Source organism: Lissotriton helveticus, chromosome 8 (genome assembly GCF_964261635.1).
Source record: "Lissotriton helveticus chromosome 8, aLisHel1.1, whole genome shotgun sequence".
Classification (NCBI taxonomy): domain Eukaryota; kingdom Metazoa; phylum Chordata; class Amphibia; order Caudata; family Salamandridae; genus Lissotriton; species Lissotriton helveticus.
Genome location: NC_136069.1, coordinates 24,462,784 through 24,482,839, shown reverse-complemented (window position 1 = coordinate 24,482,839; position 20,056 = coordinate 24,462,784). Strand labels below are relative to the sequence as shown.

At 48.7% G+C, this 20,056-nt stretch overlaps 1 pseudogene; it reads right to left on the bottom strand.

Moving 5' to 3' along the window:
- Window positions 1-1,628: 1,628 nt before the first annotated feature.
- On the bottom strand, window positions 1,629-18,385 carry LOC144773546 (uncharacterized; annotated as a pseudogene).
- Window positions 18,386-20,056: the final 1,671 nt, after the last annotated feature.

Below are 20,056 nucleotides of genomic sequence, written 5' to 3'. Positions count from 1 at the left end.
CCATTAACACCTTTGCTGCTGCGGCTATTCCGCCGCAGCGCTAAGGGGGAGGGGGGGCCGCGCGGCGCGCCCATGCTAGTGACGGAACCGCTCCGTCACCAGCCTCTGTTGAACTGTGCTGATGACGGAGCGGTTCCGTCATGGCCCCGCCCGCTCAATAGAATGCCCCGCACAGGCGCGAAATCAGCGCCGCGCAGGCGTGTCGGGCGGGCCATGACGGAACCGCTCCGTCATCAGCACAGCGCTACCGCGGCTGATGACGGAGCGGTTCCGTCATCAGCACGGAAGTGGTTAAGTTCCTCTCCCTCAATGTAAAGGGGCTTACCTCTGTCAACAAGAGACAACAGGTCTGGCGACACTTACTCATACACGACCCAACAATATTTACATTCTTGCAAGAAATACATTTGACGTCCTCCGACACACGCCTCATGACGCACCCCAAATATCCATATCACTACTGGGCCTGCTCCTCGTCTAAATCTGCGGGGGTTGCAATGCTAACAAAAGCCATGCTGGGAAAGGTGCCCCTCGGAGTGGTCCGGGATGTTGAAGGATGTTACCTAAAGGTCCAGGCACATCTTGGCACCCAACCCCTGACCCTTCTCAATATTTGCACGCCCTTTGCTTTTATCCAGGCTGCAGAGCAGCTGCACTGCTCTAGAACAAGACTAAAACACATTGACAAAGCCAAAAGCTCCCGCATATGGGAGACCTATTGGCTTTGCCAATACTTGTTTTACAGTCAAACCGTCCCATGAAAAGCAACACAAATGACCCAATAACAGGACCAAGTTATGAAAGAGGTTGCTACATTTCATGCAACAGCAGTGGGCACCATTTTTGCAATGCCATGATCAGTTACAGCGTCAGATTCAATTTTAATAGTGTTGAAGTGCATATTAGGTTGTCAGCATAGGCTGACAGATGCGGAGAAAGTTTATATTATTACAGCATAACAAAAACGCTCCATAATCTAAGATCACAGCCATATGGCACCTAAGCGAGAAGGATCCCTCAGTAAACTTGGGTGCATCACAGAAAAGCCACAGTGTTTAGTGACGAAGAGCACTTAACCCCTTCCATGCTTGTGACGGAACCGTTCCGTCATCAGTCACGGCTGAGCTGTGCTGATGACGGAACGGTTCCGTCACGACCGCACCCTGTTCTGGAATGTCCAGCACAGGGGCGGAATCGGCGCCGCACGGAAGCGGTTAAATCAAGAACCCTTAACTAATCAGTCTGCAATTGCGAGTTTCCAAGGCGTTCCTCGAACTGCGAGCATTAATGAGTTAAAAACAATATATTTGAAATACAATCATAGCTGCAAAGGTTTCAGATTGCTTATGTGTGACATTTTCATAATTTCAGTGTAATTATGAGTGACATTCAACGACTATGAGTGACACTTTCTCACAAGCAAAATAAAGCAATGAAGACGTGGGAAACATATAAATATCAGAAACTACACCCATCAGAGCAATGAGAAACTCTAAGATGATCTTAAAACTGCTGCAAAGCACCAGTGGAAGGGCCCTTGTAACCTGATCGTACTGTTAAAGAAATGCGTAACCATGATATTAAACATTAAACAAGTCTTTCAGAGACAGTACTTTAATAAAGTTCTGTGCATATATGCAGACGAGGGTAGATAAATACAAAAGATAATACTTAATGGATGGAACATACTGTCACTTGCAATATAAAATAAACAATCTACTGTTAAATCCCATATGTCCATAACGTCTTGATCAAGTACAACACCTACCCAACTGGCCAGAACAGCAAATAAGAAAACATGCTAAGACCAGCACTAGCAGCCCAGTCAGATCATTCACAGTGTTGAGGTAAGAGTATCAGAGGCTGACGGAGACATGTTCCTTACACTAACCTGTATCAGAGTTAATATTGGCACTTCTAATCTGACACCAAATTAAAACACAGGCTAACATTTTATTTTGTGCTTCCATGCAACTTGTTGAACTCCTATGGCACAGTTCTTGCTTTCTTTTTGACGTTTTTAGATGGAGAATATTTATAACATGTTTCACCTTGAGGCCTGTTCATTTGAAACATTACTATAGAAGACATTGTTCTATCCAGTTATAAACTGGGGCGGATTCTGGTTTTATTCTTTATTATTCTTGAGAACACCCTTTCTTCAGCAGCATTGCTGTGGGGTAATGTAAAGATAAGTGTGGCTACTTTTGAAAGAAGGAAAAACTTGCTTATCTAAGTGCTAACAACAGTACATTCTATGTCTAGGGCTTGCCAAATGACATCCATCCTGTAAGTAACAATCTCAGCAGAACCAGAGTTTGTTTTAAAAGCAGCCCTTTCTCTTGCAATTCTGGATATGTCCTCAAAGTCAGTGACTTGGTACTTTGCAAATTCATGTTCTAAGCAAACAGGGGTGTACTCTGTAAACTTGAGGTAGGTCGCAAATCGTTCCACCTAAAACAGCACACAATCAAAACCATGCATGTGTGAGCGCATCATGAACTGGAAGGACTTTCAAAGCATACTTTATTCCATTCTTGTGAAAGCTGTGAACTGCTTCATAGAAAGCTTTCTGGGTTCTTGGATCAATGTCCCCACTTTCTAGCATGTTTCTGAACTTTCCACGTACAGTGATGCCAACATACAGACTTGAATCTGGGATTTGACATTCTTCTGATGTAAAATCAGGTTAACTGGCATCTGGGCTCCTCTTGAATGACTGTATGGCATCTACAGGAAACACTGCACTGAAGAACACAAAAATTAGTTTAATCATGGCATTGTACGGGAGGTGAATGACTGGGTCTTCCCTTTGAAGCAAAAGGATAAAGTTAACAAAAGCCGGTAACACAGCCTGAAGAAATAGACAGTATATCTCAGTCATAGGATTCTCAAAACTCTGAACGAGTCTCCTTAACTTGGCCTTGCTTGTTCTGTCACTTTCTGGTATAGACAGGATGTATGAACGCTGAGCAGCAAACTGAAGAATCAGTCTATCCAAATGAGGACATTCCTAACCATCTCACAGAAATGAATTTCAGCATACAGCAGTAATCAGAATCAACTAATTGACAGAATTCAGCATATCTCACGTTTTGAAGACTTGTCAAACCAGAAGTAGACATCTACAAGCAATTCTTCTATACCAAAGTCTTTCAAGTTGCAACAGAAGGCAGAAGCAGCATGGGATGCTGCATTGTGTGTGCGTGGGAAACAAGAAGAGAGCAAGGGAAACAAAGGGGCTCGTCCTTGTCCCCAATTCAATACTAGACTAAACAATGTGGATGGACACACTGAGTAAATGTGTGAAAATCACTGTTGTGATGAGCACATGGAACCATTAGGTTTTCTTAAAAGACCCCTCACACACCAACCTAGTTGCTGTCATGCTTCATCATGGGGGTCCCAACCGGGTAGTTGAATGCCCCCCGGTTGTGCTACAATGCCTGATTACAGCAGAGCTGGTGTGGTTTGTGTGAAGTGTTATGAGTTAAAAATATCTCTGGGAATCCTTGCCTGTAGTATCTATTAATGACAGTCCAGGATATAGTTAAAAGCTGGTGGTGCAACTACTGGAGGGGTATTATTTGCTCCTAGCTGGCTAGTAACGTGGTCTACATGTTTCAGCCCAAAAAGGTAGGTACAGTGGGCTTTCTTCAGGACCAGGTGAGTGACAAACGTGAGTGGCAAAATGGAAACGCCACGTGAATTTGTGAAGTGCCTCCACACGCGCTAAGGTGTGTGGCATTAGCTTAGGGTGTCCTGTACTTACAGACACACTGTCTAATAAACCTGTTGGAAGGAAGAAGACAAAATTAGACACATGTAGCAGCAACATAAAATGCAATCTTAAATTTGTGCCGCTGTTTGCGTCTCAGGTAAGTGGTCACAACAGTGAGATAATACGTAGCCATTGTTGGGTGGCGGCGCATGCTGCTAATAACTCGTGGTGCACGTAGCGACATTAATGCAACATGCAGCGATGGATGCTGCATTGTGAGCCATGTGGCACGGAGAAGTCATGAACTAGGCATTAGGATTCAGACACAGTACTCTAGTTATAATGGAGGTATGTGTTCCCACATTCACTGAGACACTATCTACACCAAAGCCAATACAATTTTCCCAAGGAATGGAATGTTTTCCCACAACATTAGATACTGCAGGGAATATACTTTCAGCTGTACTTTCCTTGCATAAACACGTCAAATTTGCAGCATACCAAACCCTGCTTCATATCAAAAATATGTACAGTTATGGGGTTCATTTTTTCAATGCTTTGATTAGGGGCGTCTCCTCCCCGTAGATGCCAGCCGCCAACATTCTTGATCACTGCTACCATTAACACACAGACTAAAGGATGGGACCGTCATATCAGCCACTAACTCAGTCAACAACTCTGGTGCAATGCCATCATTTAAATCACAGGCTTCTTTTGTTCTAGCACAAGCATAACCCTGCACAATTTTATAGTCTGGGAGACATGTTCCTATGAGACCGCCAAATGATCAGCAGCAGCGATGGGCACATTGTGCTCTGCCAAAAATCTTGTGAATTTATTTCCACCTCGCTGACGAGGGAGTCTTCACTGCAATTTTTCTTTATCTTGTAGCCTGAGATGGGCTTCATTATAATTTTGTGCCCTGAAGGGATGTATAAACTGTACCAATCATACGGTGTTTCAGATCAAACTCTCCTTGATGTCCACAGGAGACATTCTTCTCAGAAATCAAGCAGCAGAAGGCACTTCGATCGATCTTAACAGGAACAATGATCCCTGCAATTAAAAAGAAATTCCAAAACTATTATTGTCCCTTATGAGCTTTGCCCTATGAGGATTTTACATTGAGGTACTAGTGCACACAGTGGCTAGGATGCTCACAAGCACCTACTGACCACACCTAATGCAGGCTGCTATAGTGCAACACAAAAAGTCTATCCGATGCAATTATGACATTCGTTGAGAGCGGACTAGACACTTTTTAGGAAAGGACACCAGCAATGAAGTGAGCATACCGGAGACCTCCATCCCATTAACGTAAAATATTGAAGCCCAGTTCATGATAGTGTAACACTTTCACATGATTAACTAAAAAGTAAACTGTACAGAGAGAGAAACTGAAATGCCCAGGATCACACAATGTGGGGAGCATTTATTAAAAAGTTGTCTTCTAAATAACTGATGTACTAAGTAGAAAAACATTTGGCATTGTGCATGGACTCTTAAAACAGATCAGTCAACTCATACCTGATTACACAAAACCTAGGTGGCAACATGGGAATAGCAAAAAACATACAAGGAAATACAAATGCTATTGTCAACACACTTTAAACCTGATTTTACGACCTTTGTATTGCTCTGCTTGCATCCAGGACAGGCCGAATTTACTTCAATAGTACTGTGCCCCAGATCTCTTCTTGCTATATTTCCTTTAGTTAGCACCAGCCTTCCCCTTTTTGGAACTTATAATTGAAGTGCAGGGCTCAAGGTCATCAGCTTCAGAAAATATTCTGCAAAGATAGGGATGGGAAAGAAAATAAAATAGGTCCAAAATTCTACATGCAGGACTAACAGAGATAAAGCATGCTTTAGCCAATCCATGATGGTCATAGTGAAGCTGCAGTCCAGCAGGTGTTTCTTCCCAACTGATAGGGTTTAATATTTCTTGTCAATCTGTTATGCTCCTGAGCTTCCTCTATTTTTATTTTAAGTAAGAACACTGTTTTGACTGTTCACAACTATCTGGCATTGAAAGTCCCACATTTCTTAGAAGTCAGACTTATTTTCAATTTAACACCTTGACTGCTACAGCAATTCCCGCTGGGTGCTGAACAAGTCAGATTTACCATTGTTCATGACAAGGTCAGCTCGTCATAAGCACACGACCAGTGTACTGCATGACGAGTTGAGCTCGTCATGAGCAGCGAAGGGGTTAAACCACTGATATGTATTACCCTCTGGAAACAATAAATAGTGCCCTGTTGCCAATACCAATGAGTCTGTACCTGTGGTACACAGCCAAAGCCAAAAGTTAAAAGAGTTTAGTACTTACAGGTAAGTTGTTGGCTCTGTTCTGCTATGCAGTGTGCAGTGACTGGTCCTGTTCAACGTAGTCCTACAAAGATTTCTTGGGTCTCATCTGTACTGCGAAGATGATGGATGACAAATATCTATAAAACAAACACACATTTGAATTGACCGATACAGAAACAATAAAGGTTTTAAGCATGCTCACAGGATTCATGATTGTACTCAATGCAGTATTATAATCCAGAATGTACTGGATCAACACAAATTAACAATTCAATGTGGTTTTAGAAAATGGAATTCAAGCACAAGCTCATAGGAGACATGGAAGAAACACTGGGTCGAAGCCTGGGCCCTGTATGAAGCCAGTGCATTGTTCCCAGCTACTGCTCCTCCACTTCTCAGCTCCCACTGTGCCACCGCTCAAAGAGAGAAAGAGACCAGTTAGTACGACACTCCTTGGGAAATAGCACCACAATATACTGATTCAGCTGGCTAGTATACCTGTTAATTTTCACACAATGTGCTTTAAAACTCGCCACAGGTTTGATGTGTTATTAAAGTGCTGAGCATTGTGATGGCAGGCTTATCATTGATGCCTTAGCCTAGTGCTTTTATTTAGCCAACAACACCCTGCATTCTGGGATTTGTGGTTTAGTTCACCATATATAAACAAGTAATATTGAATATTAACATAACCAGACAAGCTTAGGGGAGGCAGGCAAGTACACTCATACTATTGAAACATCTGTGTATCAGACACATACAGTAAAATGTATTAGTTGTGCAGGCACTCTCTTCTCACAATTAAGTATTTAAGGGAAAATCCTATTCTGCCTTTATCAAACAACATGTGTATAAAACACATTTCAGCAGAACAAGAGAAATTAATGGCAAGATGGCCAAGCACTAGTGCTGCTCTGCCGGCCAAGAACTACGATCCGATAATTAACCTGGTCCTGGAGGGCTATCCGGGTGTTAAAAGTATGTGTCTGGTCATCGGAATACTGCGGGACTGAGAAGTGATGAGTTAGAAGTGGATGGAATGCGGAACGGAGTCACAACCCGCATTTGTCATGACAGAGAAAATGGCTGCGTCTGGGTCCGACAAAGGTGTTCTGCAGGGATCCTGTTGGTCCCCGGAATCCTGCCAAAACTGACCTGCGGAGAGAGGCGACAACCGCAGGGGGAGCCCAGACAGCACAGAGAAGGACAGAGGGTCCAGAACTCCCTGACGGGTGCTGCAAACATTGACGGTGCGGCGGGTGCCGAGCAGTAGGGCCGGGCCCGCGGTGCAGTGAAATTGGGCCTATAACCAGAACTGGCAGTGGAAGGCGGCGGATGAACGCATGCCAGTGACAATAAGGTGCATTCACACCGGAAAGTAGGCAAATTAAAAGTAACAGTGGGTGGACACAGCAGCACACAGCGCTCTCAAGGTGCATGAGTGCAGGTGTTGCGACGACGTGGGTAGCAGGCCAGTAATAATGTAGTGGGACCAGCAGTCTGCGCATCATAATACAAGGACTTTGAGGGTGTTTAGCACTCAGCTGTCCTATGGCCATGGAGAAAACAGACAAACAGCAGGCGCGCCTAACCTTTGAGACGTGCAGGCCAGCAAAAAATCAACAGCGCGCCTTATCTGATTCGGAGCAGGAGCCCCAGGTTAAGGGCACCTCCGGGCTGGAGGCAAAGCTGTTGGCAATGCAGTCCAGTTTGCAAACCAACGATGGCAAAATAGGCGCACTCAATTTGCAGATGGACCACATGGTGGCAAAAATAGATAAGCAGGGTGCCAGGCTGTGTTAGGCAGAGCAGCGCACATCCACTACGGAAGACGGTCTGCAAGACATCTCCTCTAAATGTTTAAACATGGAAAAGGTGCTGGCGGTAATACAGGAGAAGAATGAGGACTTGGAGGCGAGGTCCTGCCAAAATAATTTACGCATCATTGGGCTGCCGGAGTCGACAAATACAGGTTGGCTCGAGCTGTATGTTAAAACGATGTTGAAAGAGATTTTCTGGCCCAATTACCTATTCAGTGTTCTAATAGTGGAGAGAGCGCATTGGTCACTGGCTGCCAGGCCGGTCCCAGGTCCTCCGCTGAGGCCAATCATCGCCAGGCTTCTTAATTACTGGGATTTGGTGCTGGGCCTTGCACGGGAGAAGGGGACCATCAGTTATCAAGGCAATGACATTGCATTCTATCCGGACTTTACAGCATACGTCAAAGCAGCTAGAAGTAGAGGGGAAATACAGACCTGTCCTGAAACTGCACTGCTGGTGACTAGACTGGCCCGCATGCTGAGATCGAGACATTTGTGTGGGTGTCCCAAAATATAGGTCGCCCTCGTTATATGCTAAGACTGGGCAGGTGCGTATCAACATAGGGACAATGGAGGGCGTGGCTAGCGACCGGCGAGAATGGTCGCTCTTTGAGGCGGCTCTGTAACCCTCGCCCATAAAATCTGTAATTATCCTGGCATGCTACGAAGGTGATTCCCCTCCGAGGTCGGGAATCTCCTCCTAACCCGTTCCTGCAGAAGTGCGCAATTCATTTCCCGAGCAAGCACCTTCATGGAGGCGACAGTGCGGAGCAGACTCGAGAAACCGGCGATCCACAAGATGGTGGCCTGAGGAGACGCTGACACGAACAACGGCAGTAATATCAGCAGAGGGTTCCTGCGGCACCAGCGAGAGACCTCTGGGTGCAATCGAAGGAGACGGAGGCCTGGTGAGCAGCTGAGCGGGGAGTTGAACTGCGCGCGTTGGTGACCTCCGTGTCGAGGGGATAGAATCGGCTGGGACGCGGGGTGAGGCTCCTGGATTTGCGGCCTTCCTGAGTCGCCACTGAATCCTCCCAGGAGCGTGAGCCGGATACTACTGCAGATGAGGGTAGCTGTCGCACCAGGGGAAGATAAACGTGCCTGGTGGCCGCATTAATAGTTTGCTACGATCTGGGGAGAGATCTATGGAAAGGCAGAAATCGAGGCCCCGGCTTTGGGGCCTGCTCGGGAGGTGGCAGTAAGCTGGTCGTCTTCCCCCCTCCCACCCTCTCTCAGTTGTGTGGACTGGGAGAGCGGTGAAGCCCAAGTGGGGTAATCATACTAGGAGCTGCTATATCGGAATTTCCGCCCTGCTTGGGGAAAATCTACAGAGAGGTGCCTGCGTGGGGAGTGCGCTGACTGCTAACAGTCCCCCCAAAATTGAGACCCCGGCTTCGTGGCCTATGGACAGACTCGCCAAATCCTCCCCAGGCGTACACCAATAGAGGGGACGCACTCCGCAACTGACAGCCAGCTTTCATTCCCCTTCAATGATCTGTGACTCCAGCTGCACTAACCAGATACACCAAGGGCGAATCTCTGGCCCTCATAGGAAACCTCAGGGGCCTGCGCCATTCGCGGAGAGAATACCTACGCCGCTATTTGATGAACCTTGCTACATATTGAACGAGGAATTACAGAGGTCCTTCTCTGCAAAATTGAACACAAATTTCCCTGCTCCCTGCTTGCGGCACAGACTGCTACCTATTACTAATCGCAGGTCACCGTCCTAGTGCCCAGAGAGGGGAACTACATCCTGCTACCAAGGATTGTGTGAACAATTTCCAACCTCGGCAGGCTCACCTGGAACACCGACAGGCCGGCAGAGGATGATCCTCCTCCTAAGCGCAGGCGGCGGCCATTACGGGTGAGCCCCCTCATATCCTCATCCCCCCCACCCTCCTACGCGTTCAAGGTGGCCACCACTAAAGGTCTCAAATCCCAAATGCAGAAACTGTTGGTGAAGTTCGAATCGTCCGGGCAGGGAGAGGACCCGGATGCAACGTCAGTGGAGGATAAGTCGTCACAACCTCGCCTTTTCTTCCAAGACTCTTACCCTCGAAATCTCCTGCAAGCTATCAATCAATCAATCATACACATTTGTATAGCGCGCTACTCACCCGCTAGGGTCTCAAGGCGCTGGGAGGGGGGGGGGGAGTCGCAACTGCTCGAACAGCCAGGTCTTGAGTTGTTTCCCGAAGGCGAGGTGGTCCTGGGTCAGCCGTAGGTGGGTGGGGAGGGAGTTCCATGTCTTGGCCGCCAGGTAGGAGAAGTCTCTTCCTCCGGCGGTGGCTTCGCGAATTCGTGGGATGGAGGCGAGGGCGAGGCTGGAGGATCGGAGCTGGCAGGTGGGTGTGTAGAATGTGAGGCGGTTGTTGAGGTATTTGTGGCCCATGTCGTGGAGAGCCTTGTGTGCGTGGGTGAGGAGTCTGAATGTGATCCTCTTGCTGACGGGGAGCCAGTGCATGTCTTTCAGATGGGCAGAGATGTGACTGTGACGGGGGATGTCCAGGATGAGTCGTGCCGAAGCGTTCTGTATGCACTGGAGTCTTTTCTGGAGTTTGGCTGTGGTTCCAGCGTAGAGGGTGTTCCCATAGTCCAGGCGGCTGGTGACGAGGGCCTGGGTGACCGTCTTCCTGGTTTCGGTGGGGATCCACCGGAAGATCTTTCGGAGAATGCGCAGGGTGTTGAAACAGGATAACAAGTCGGCGCTGACTTGCTTGGTCATCGTGATGGAGGAGTCCAGGATGAAGCCCAGGTTGCGTGCCTGGTCCGTTGGCTTGGGGGCGGTGCCCAGGGCCGGGGGCCACCAGGAGTCGTCCCAGGCAGAGGGGGATGGGCCCAGGATGAGGACTTCCGTCTTGTCTGAGTTCAGTTTCAGACGGCTGAGCTTCATCCATTCCCCAACGTCTTTCATTCCTTCCTGGAGGCTGGCTCTGGCGGTGGCGGGGTCGTTGGTGAGGGAGAGGATCAGCTGGGTGTCATCAGCGTAGGAGATGATGTTGAGGTTGTGTTGGCGGGCGATGGCTGCGAGGGGGCTCATGTAGACATTGAAGAGGGTGGGGCTGAGTGAGGATCCTTGCGGAACGCCGCAGATGACTTCGGTGGCCACCGATCGGAACGGGGGAGGCGGACTCTCTGGGTTCTTCCGGCGAGGAACGAGATGATCCACTTCAAGGCCGTTCCTTGGATTCCGGTGTTGCTGAGGCGCTCTAATAGGGTGCGGTGGCATACCGTGTCGAAGGTTACTGAGAGGTCCAGGAGGATGAGGGCAGCTGTTTCCCCGTTGTCGAGCAGGGACCTGATGTCGTCGGTAGCAGCGATGAGGGCGGTCTCTGTGCTGTGGTTTGCTCGGAAACCGGACTGCGAGAGGTTGAGGGATCTGTTTGTCTCAAGGAAGGCGGAGAGTTGTTTGTTGACGGTCTTCTCGATGACTTTGGCAGGAAAAGGGAGGAGCAAGATGGGGTGGAAGTTCTTGAGGTCCGTGGGGTCCGCGGTGGGTTTCTTCAGGAGGGCGCTGAGCTCGGCATGTTTCCAGCTTTCCGGGAAGGTGGCAGATGCGAAGGAGCTGTTAATGATGTCCCGGAGTTGGGGTGCGATGATGGAGTCGGCTTTGTTAAAGATGTGGTGTGGGCATGGGTCGGTTGGGGAGCCGGAGTGGATGGTGTTCATCTTGCGGGTGGTGTCTTCGGTGCTGACCGAGGTCCAGGTGCAGAGGGTGGTGGTGGGGGGCGCTGGTTCGGTGGTTGGGTGCGTGGTCTGTGCGCCGAAGCTGTTGTGTATGTCAGCGATCTTGCGGTGAAAGAATGAGGCGAGTGAGTCACAGAGGTCTTGCGAGGGTGTGATGTCATTGTTGCAGGCGCTGGGGTTGGAGAGCTCTTTAACGATGCTGAAGAGTTCTTTGATGTTGTGGGTGTTGTTGTCCAGTCGTTCTTTGAATGTTGTCCTTTTGGTGGTGTGGATCAGCTGGTGGTGTTTGCGGGTGGCGTTCTTGAGGGCTGTCATGTTTTCTGTTGTCTGGTCGAGGCGCCAGGCTTTCTCGAGGTTGCGGCAGGTTTTCTTGGAGTTTTTGAGGTCGTTGGTGAACCACGAGGCTTTTTTGCAGCCAGGTCTGCTGGGAGGGTTCTTCAGTGGTGCAAGGTCATCGGCGCAGTTGGTGAGCCACTGTGTGAGGTTGCGGGCTGCTTCGTTGGGGTCCGTCGTGTTGGCGGGAGGGTTCTGGCTGAGGGAGGTGGTGAGCTGGTCGGCGGTGATCTTGCTCCAGCTTCTGCAGGGAACCTGTTGCGGGTGGTGGTGAGTCGTGGCTCTCCTGAAGTTGAAGTGGACGCAGCTGTGATCTGTCCTGTGTAGTCCGGTGGAGTGGCTGAAGGAGAAGTGCTTGCTGGAGGAGAAGATGGGGTCGAGCGTGTGGCTGGCGTAGTGGGTGGAGATGTTCACCAGTTGCTTGAGTCCGTGGTTGGCGAGGTTGTCCAGCAGGGTGGCGGTGTTGCTGTCATTGTTGTTCTCCAGGTGGAAGTTGAGGTCCCCTAGGAGGATGTAGTCTGAGGAGGTTAGGGCGTGCGGGCTGACGAAGTCTGCGATGGCTTCGCTGAATTGTGTGCGTGGTCCCGGGGGTCTGTAGGTGAGAGTGCCTCTGAGGGTGGTCTTGGGGTCGGTGTGTATCTCGAAGTGAAGGTGCTCGGCGGCGATGAGGGTGTCGTCGGAGTTGGTCGTGATTCGGATGGTGTTTCTGTGGACGATGGCGACACCTCCTCTGGTTTGGTTGATGCGGTCCCTCCGGGTGATCTTGTAGCCATCCGGGATGGCTATGGCGATGTCGGGGGCTGAGGAGGCGTTCATCCAGGTTTCTGTGAGGAAGGCGACGTCTGGTGAGGTTGTGTTGAGGAGGTTCCAAAGTTCGACGGCGTGCCTGAGGACGGAGTGGGAGTTGAGCAGGATGCATTTGAGGTGATTGTTGCTGGTGCCAGGCTTGGCGGGTGCCGGGAAGGGTCGGAGGCAGGTGAATTTGCAGGTTTGGCAGGTGAAGGGTCCGTGGGTGCGTTTCGAGGTGGCTCGGTAGCAGACGGGGTTCCGGCCGGCGTTGAGTGCGTGGAGGGTGGCGGCGTCGTATGTCCGTCGGGTGAGCTGGCATCTTCGAGGGCCAGGGGTCCTGGTGCTGGGCGCGGTCCAGGCGCGGCCGGGCGCAGACGGACTTGCCTTAGGCAGCGCGGCCGCTGCATGGGGCCTCCATATGAGGGCGAGAGGGAGGGAGGAGCAGCTGGGAGGCGGGAGCGGGGCGCCCAATGGGAAGCGGGGGGCGGGGCCACAGGGAACGCGAGCGGCGGGAATGCGGGTCGCACAGAAGGCAAGAGGGGGCTGGGGGGGTAGAGGGCACAGCGGCACAGAAAGCAAAAACACAGTGATAGGATCATGGGGCACAAAAACAAAATAGACAAGGAGCACACCAAGGGGCACAGAAGGGAGGACGCAAGGGGCAGAAACCAGGGGCAGAAAAACGAAGCACAAAGGAGAAGAAAAGGCACAAAAACGAAATAACAGGGAGCGAACCAGGGGGCACCGAGAGGATGACAAACGGGGCAAAAAAAAACAGGGGGCACAAAAACGAAGCACAAAGGAGAAGAAGGGGCCCACAACCAAACAGCAGGCAGCAGAGGAAGGCACAAGCCAGTCAGCTGAGGCAGCAGTCAAGAGGAGCAGCGGCGCACAGGGGGTCTGCGCGGTGGCAGAGGGAGCGACCTGCCTGGTCATAGGGTCGAGCGGGCTATAGCGGGTGTTCAGTCTTCCCTGGAGACTCGAATAGACTCGGTGAACATTGTGGTGACTCTCCTAAGGCAGATCTGAAAAAAATGGACTTGAGGGTCAAAGACGTAGAAACCACAACGAAAGCCCTTGTGTCCGACACCTCTAATTTACAGCAACAAGTGACCCAGTTGCAAGATAACCAGAAAAGAATGGAGGAGCTCCTGGACGATTATGAAGGGAGGGCGCGGCGGAACAACATCAAAATCCTGGGCGTTACTGAACGATCGGAGGGACAGGCCGTGGACCTCTTTGTGGAAGACCTGGTACTCAATAAACTCCAACCTAAGCGCCTCTCCAGCTACTTTTCCATTGAGAGGGCCCACAGAGTCCCGGGGGGGGGGGGGCGAGGCCTGGCCCCCCCAGACCTATAATAGCTAGAGGTTTTAACTTTCGAGACAGGGATGTTATCCTACAGATGGCGAGGTCTGGACCACCGGTGCATCTGGACAACGCAAATATCACCTTCTTCCCTGACTTTATTGTTAAGATAGAAGCGCAGAGGTGCAGCTTTACAGCGGTCAAGAAAGCCCCACGTGACAAGGAAATAAAACACTCCATGATGTTCCCTGCCAAACGTCGAGTAGAATCTGAGGAAAAAACATGGTTCTTTCAATCCCCAGAGGAAACCTGGGAGTGGCTGGAAGGCTGGCGTTGAGTGGGAAAACAGCCAGACATCCTCAACAATAAAGGATGATGAAGGGTCAGAATCACGTTCTACCATCTGATTTCCAAAAAAGAGCATTCTTTATCGACCTTGGTAGCATGAAGGTCCTATATGGCCCCACCAGAGAGAATCTGAAAATATGCTTAAAATCTCTCACTTTTTGCCATGTATAATCAGCAAATGAAATCCCACAGATTCCCTGAATTCCGGGTTTATAGGCCCAAGCCAAAGGCAAAAGGATACCGCCTTATGTTAACAAAATCCACTGGGCCTAAATAATGTTAAACGTGCATTTCTGATGTGTTGAACACAGCGAGGTAAACTTGAGCAACCCTGGAAAAGTACAGTAGCCTTTCACAAGCACCATTTCAAGACACCCCACACTTGCACCTACACAAAGTCAGCTGGTACAGAATTTTATATCTTGCTCCATTGTTTTGAAAGATAAGCTTGCTCAAATTAAAACCACAATGACTTGTGATATTTAGCACATGACCCAAGTTTCACTCCCACATCTACTTTTTTAGAGAGATGTTCGTGATCAGATGACTATTTGTTTATATGTTGTGGTCAAAACCTGATCGTTTGTTTATATTCTGTGGCCAACCATGACCGTTTGTTTATATCTTGGGGTCAAACATGGCCAACCATCGATCAAACCACTTGACAGGTTCCGCGTTCTTGGACCTGTGGTTGGCCACCTTAAACCAAAAATGCATCTGCAAAGACGTCAGAATAGAACCTTGGTTCCCTTTTTCCAGGTATATTAAACCCAGTATGTCAAATTTGAAGCCAGAACTTGCTGTTGTATCCCTTATGAGAGTGAGTTCTCCGGCCGGCCGTTTATCTGATTTGAGACTGTCAAGCCTACTCTATCAGGTGATGCCCTCCCAAGCAAGATAATGTCTTTGCCTTTTTAAATCTCTGACTATTTTCGGTATTTTTGATCCACACCCAATTCCTTGCATTTAAGGTTTCTTTAAATAACTAGATCCTGTTTGGCAAGCCTCCCTAGTTAGGTGCCCCCTGGCACTGAATTTCTAGAGAAATGTGTCTTTCCATTCCTTAAGTATTTTCAATTGTGCCTCTTTAATAATGCTGGCCCCTCACATTCTGGGTCTCTTTAAAATGCTTAACCTGTATAAGTAGTTCTCTTCAGGAAGGCTTGTCTCAAGTTCCCTGTGTTTTCATAGAATGCCTACTGTGTCTTTCTGAGTCTCTAGCGAATTCAAATGTGATATTTAATAAGACCCACACTTCAGCCTGCCTTATAGTTCTAATCAGGAAGGCTTGTTTCCAGGCACTAGAATTTTATGACAAATGTACTCTATGACTTTGGATATCTAGCCGTTTTCCATTATGCCTTTTTAATAGATACTCATTTCAGCTTGCCTTGCAACATTTATCAGCATTTTGTCATCCAGCAGTTGCCCCCGACAGAGTGAAGTCGGGTTTTCTTGAATGGCTTTTTACTTAATAGTATGAAATGATATGCATTCATTGCTTTGCTAAAAATACACATTTATTGGCCCACTTGTGAAATAATAATAAACGTGCCACTTCAACATGATTTTTCGTCAGCTCATCTCATTGTTTCTTGCTTCTTAGTAAAGTGTCGTGCCGGTGGCCTGTGACTCACAGTTGACGTGACCACACCCAAAAGGGGCTTCGGCTCCCCTTTATCAGCTGGCGACCACGTCCATCGTACCTCCTTTCTGCGGTGGATCAGGTGCACATCCACGAGCGGCTCCTGGGGTCCCACCTCCGCCTATTGCAGACCTCTGGTAAGACAAGGAATTTTTTGTTTTTCCCTTGCATTTCCTTGGTCTCTGCTACATGGGCGTGTGGCGGACCCTTTTGGGCTAGCTCTGGGTGAGCGACTGAACCCCTGCGGCACTATCTCTGGTCACGATTGAAACCCTCTATCTTAGTGTGGTCATGAGTTGGCCCTTTTCTTGTCGGATGCCACTGTCAGCTTCTTGTATATATATATCACATTACAGCCGTTTTTTCTGTTCATCTTGTGGCTTCGGGTGCTGTGGTTTTCTTGTTTGCCCTGCCAGTTCCAGTCCGGAGGGGAAGGTTCTAGGTTCAATGCTTCTCGGTTTATGATCCCTCACCAGTTCAACTCTGTGTGCAGGGTGCCCCTCGGAGCTTTACTCTCCGAGGTCTAATGTTATGATCCCTCACCAGTTCAAGTCTGTGTGAAGGGTGCCCCTCGGAGTTTCACTCTCCGGGGTCAGAGTTCGCCTCTCCATTTCCTGTGCGTCCTGTAGGTCAATTCTTCCATTATATGGTGTCTTTATGTCTTTAGCTTTGTATGGTGTATTTTTAATATTGCATAGTTATATTGCATATTGTGCTCTGCCCTATCTATTGTATTTTCTGCATATTGCATATTGTGCTCTGCCTTATATTCCTTCGTCTCTGTTAAGTATTCATCTTCATATTCCTTGCTGCCTATTCTTCTCTCTCTCGCCGTTCCTTTGTCACCTTCTGCCACCTGGTTCCTGACTGTGCCTTCCCTCACAGGCCTGCCCCCCACGCCTTCTTCCATGAGGGCTGCCTTCACGTCCTTCACCTTTTTCCTTTATTTTCCTCACAATATATTATTGCAAGGTTTAGGTGTCCTTCTCTACTTATCGCTTCCACTTTGTATTAAGCATTACCGACGCCCTTTGACAGCTCGCCCTGCACTTGCACAGAAAGAGGAAGTCACTTGTGCTATTTGCAGAACTCATCCTTCCACTGTGACTCATTTCCTGCCCTGGCGCGCGCTCTCTCTCTCTCTTCCACGGACCTTGCTGGCCTGCTCCCTCGCGCACCATCCCCTTCCTGGCCCATTTGTTCCGCCACATTGTTTTTTTTCTCTCCTTCTCCCTTCCACCTTCCTCCTATTCTTTGCACTATCTCTCTCTCTCTCTCTCTCTCTCTCTCCACAGGTCCCCCTTTTCTCAGTCTCTGCCCTTCCTCTCTCTCTACCCTTGCATTTCCCCACCACACCCTCTCCCGACCCCCTCCTGCCTTTTGTCCTGCCTCTTTTACTCCGTCACCTTTGCCTTCTGCCTATCTCTCCTTTTAAGTCTTCGTTGCGCCCCACCGCGTCTCTTGCGTTAGTGAGATTTCATATCTAGGTCCTTGGTTTTTCATTCAGTAGGCATCCTTTATATCTGATCAGTATTTATTGTTTCGTCACTATTTTTTGTTGATTATTGATTGTTTTTATTTTCTGTTTTTTGTTCGTTCGCCTTGTTCTATGTGAAGTATGTGCTTTGGAATTGCCTCAGTGTGCTTTTGATAAGATCAGCGCCTGTTTCCCCACTGCTCCCTTTTGCCCAGCCCCACCTCCTGTCCTTCATCAGTATTCCCACAGTTGTCTGGACTGCATGCTTACCAGTCTTTTTCTGATTTCCTTTCGTTGCAGGCCTGCTAGGTAGCTAACTATAGCCTTCTTCTGACCAACTGACTGCCCTTGCCTCGCATTTACACCTACCTCGCCCACTTTCTTGTCTATCATTTGCTCGTGCAATTGATTGACAAAAGGGGGAACTAGTATTTCTCCTCCCCCTTGTCTCCCTCTTTGCACCCCCTACACCAGTTATGCTCTACCCCCCTTATAACCGTGATGTCCAACGCCCACCCACGCATTATCAATTGCACCATCCAGTTTGTTCACGGCCTTCCTCACCTTGTCCATAATACCACTCTTAGCGAATTCACTCAGCTTGATGACAGACTCCGCAATATACTAACGGCCGCTTGGGCAATTTTGGGGGTCACATTCACCCCCAACACCCAGCTTCGCATCTCTACCCTCTCCTTGACTGACATATACGACGCCCTCCCAGATATATCTCTCACCCCGCCATCTCCAGACACTACTGGCCCTCACCTGCTGTACGCAGAAGAAGCCTCTAATTCCTCCACCCTATCTGTCCCCCCCTCTCTCCCCCGTGAATACCTGGGTTACCCTAACCATCCTGCCAACTCACCCATCTTTATCACTGACGAGAATTCCTCAGTGGACTCCATACAGTCAGTTGTTTCATCTGAGGCAGCTTCCATCCCACCTCTGGAAAGTGAAAGTCCTGACTCCCCTACACCCTCTGGTTCCGACTCCTATCCTTTCCACTCACAGTCTGAGAACGATACAACACCTCTCTTAAGAGCACTGTTGTCCGACTACTTGCAAGACCCCGCAGGCCCTGCATCCCTGCCTGACCTTGAGAGCCCACCCCACTGTTCCCACTTCATATAAAGGAATGAATGGTAATCCCCTTGACAATATCACCATAACCCTGATCACCGATAACGTTGTGGGCATCTCGGACGGACGCCCATCTTGCTTCATTCATGTGACGCCTCTCACCAGCACGGTCCTTCTCACAATACTTCAAGCACTTAATATTGATTATAGCCACACCAGACAAATAACTCTATCTATCGCACCATCATTTTCGTGCCCCCTTGAGCCAGCTCCCAACACCTTTAAACACATAAGCAAAAAAGAAACCCCATACATTTGCACAACCTATTCACCACAAGCCTAATGCAAGCGCTCCAGGCAGTGTTCGACAAAATAATAATAGGCGTGTCATCGCTCAAAACACCGGAGTGGATCCACATACATATCCGTCTATTATCCCCAGGCTTAGAAATACCCACCACATTTACTTCTTCCTGGCCCCGAAACCCCATACAGAGTAAGATTATCCTTGCCCTTGCCCGTTATAATCTGGAATTCCCTGACTTTTCAGCTACAGGGATATATCGGGGACCTGACGAATTGGATTTAAGGCTAATACTCACGCACATTGTTTTTTGTGAAGTAGGAGATGGACTTATAAAAGATCGTTCCCCAACTTTCCCGACGTCTAGGGTAGATATACATAGACAAGGCACGCCCACCCCTCCGTGCAAGCGAATACTACCCCTCCTCACTAATACACGGCATTACATTACATTAATACCCCTATGAATAGGATATTAAGTTCTACTGTGTATAAAACAACAACTGGGTTCTATATATATTTTATCCTACGACTTGACGGTTGGGAAGACCCAGTAATCTTGACAAGTTTTTGGCCTAGGGACCCGCGCCAGTCTAAAATAGCTGACGCCTGTTTTGGTGTCCAACTTCTCTTCCCCGGGTGCACCCTTTCCGAAAACATTGAATTACAAAATGGCATATACGACCGTGTCCTTGTAGCAGACAAACCCGTACCTGATCTTTAGGACAGCATAGGCAATGCCACCCCCTTCCCCCTCCCATTGAAGTAATTTATCTTGCGTTCACACCAATATCTCATTATGGCGACACATCTCCAACATGTTCTGAAAACATTCAGTGGACAGGAAAAAAGCATACTTGAACATTGTAGGGAGCTTCACAAGCTGACCAAAAACATGAGTTATCCATGGCCCTCAGAAGGGAGCTTTGATAAAGAGATCCTAGAGCATGCTACCACCTTCCCAGACACCAAATACTCCGGCACCAAGTTACAGAAAAGGAAGGCCACCTTAGATCTCTGGCATATCTTTAAAGACAATGCGCAGGAGCACACTGCTACCATGGCCACTGCTCCTTCGGCCCCCCCGCCTTATCAGGCCAATGGCATGTATACCGCAATAGCATCCACCGAAAATAAAGAACTAGACCTACAGTGTACAACTAATAATATAGCAACTGTTGGATACAGTCAACTCCCACGTGATCTCACTACCACATCCGAACAC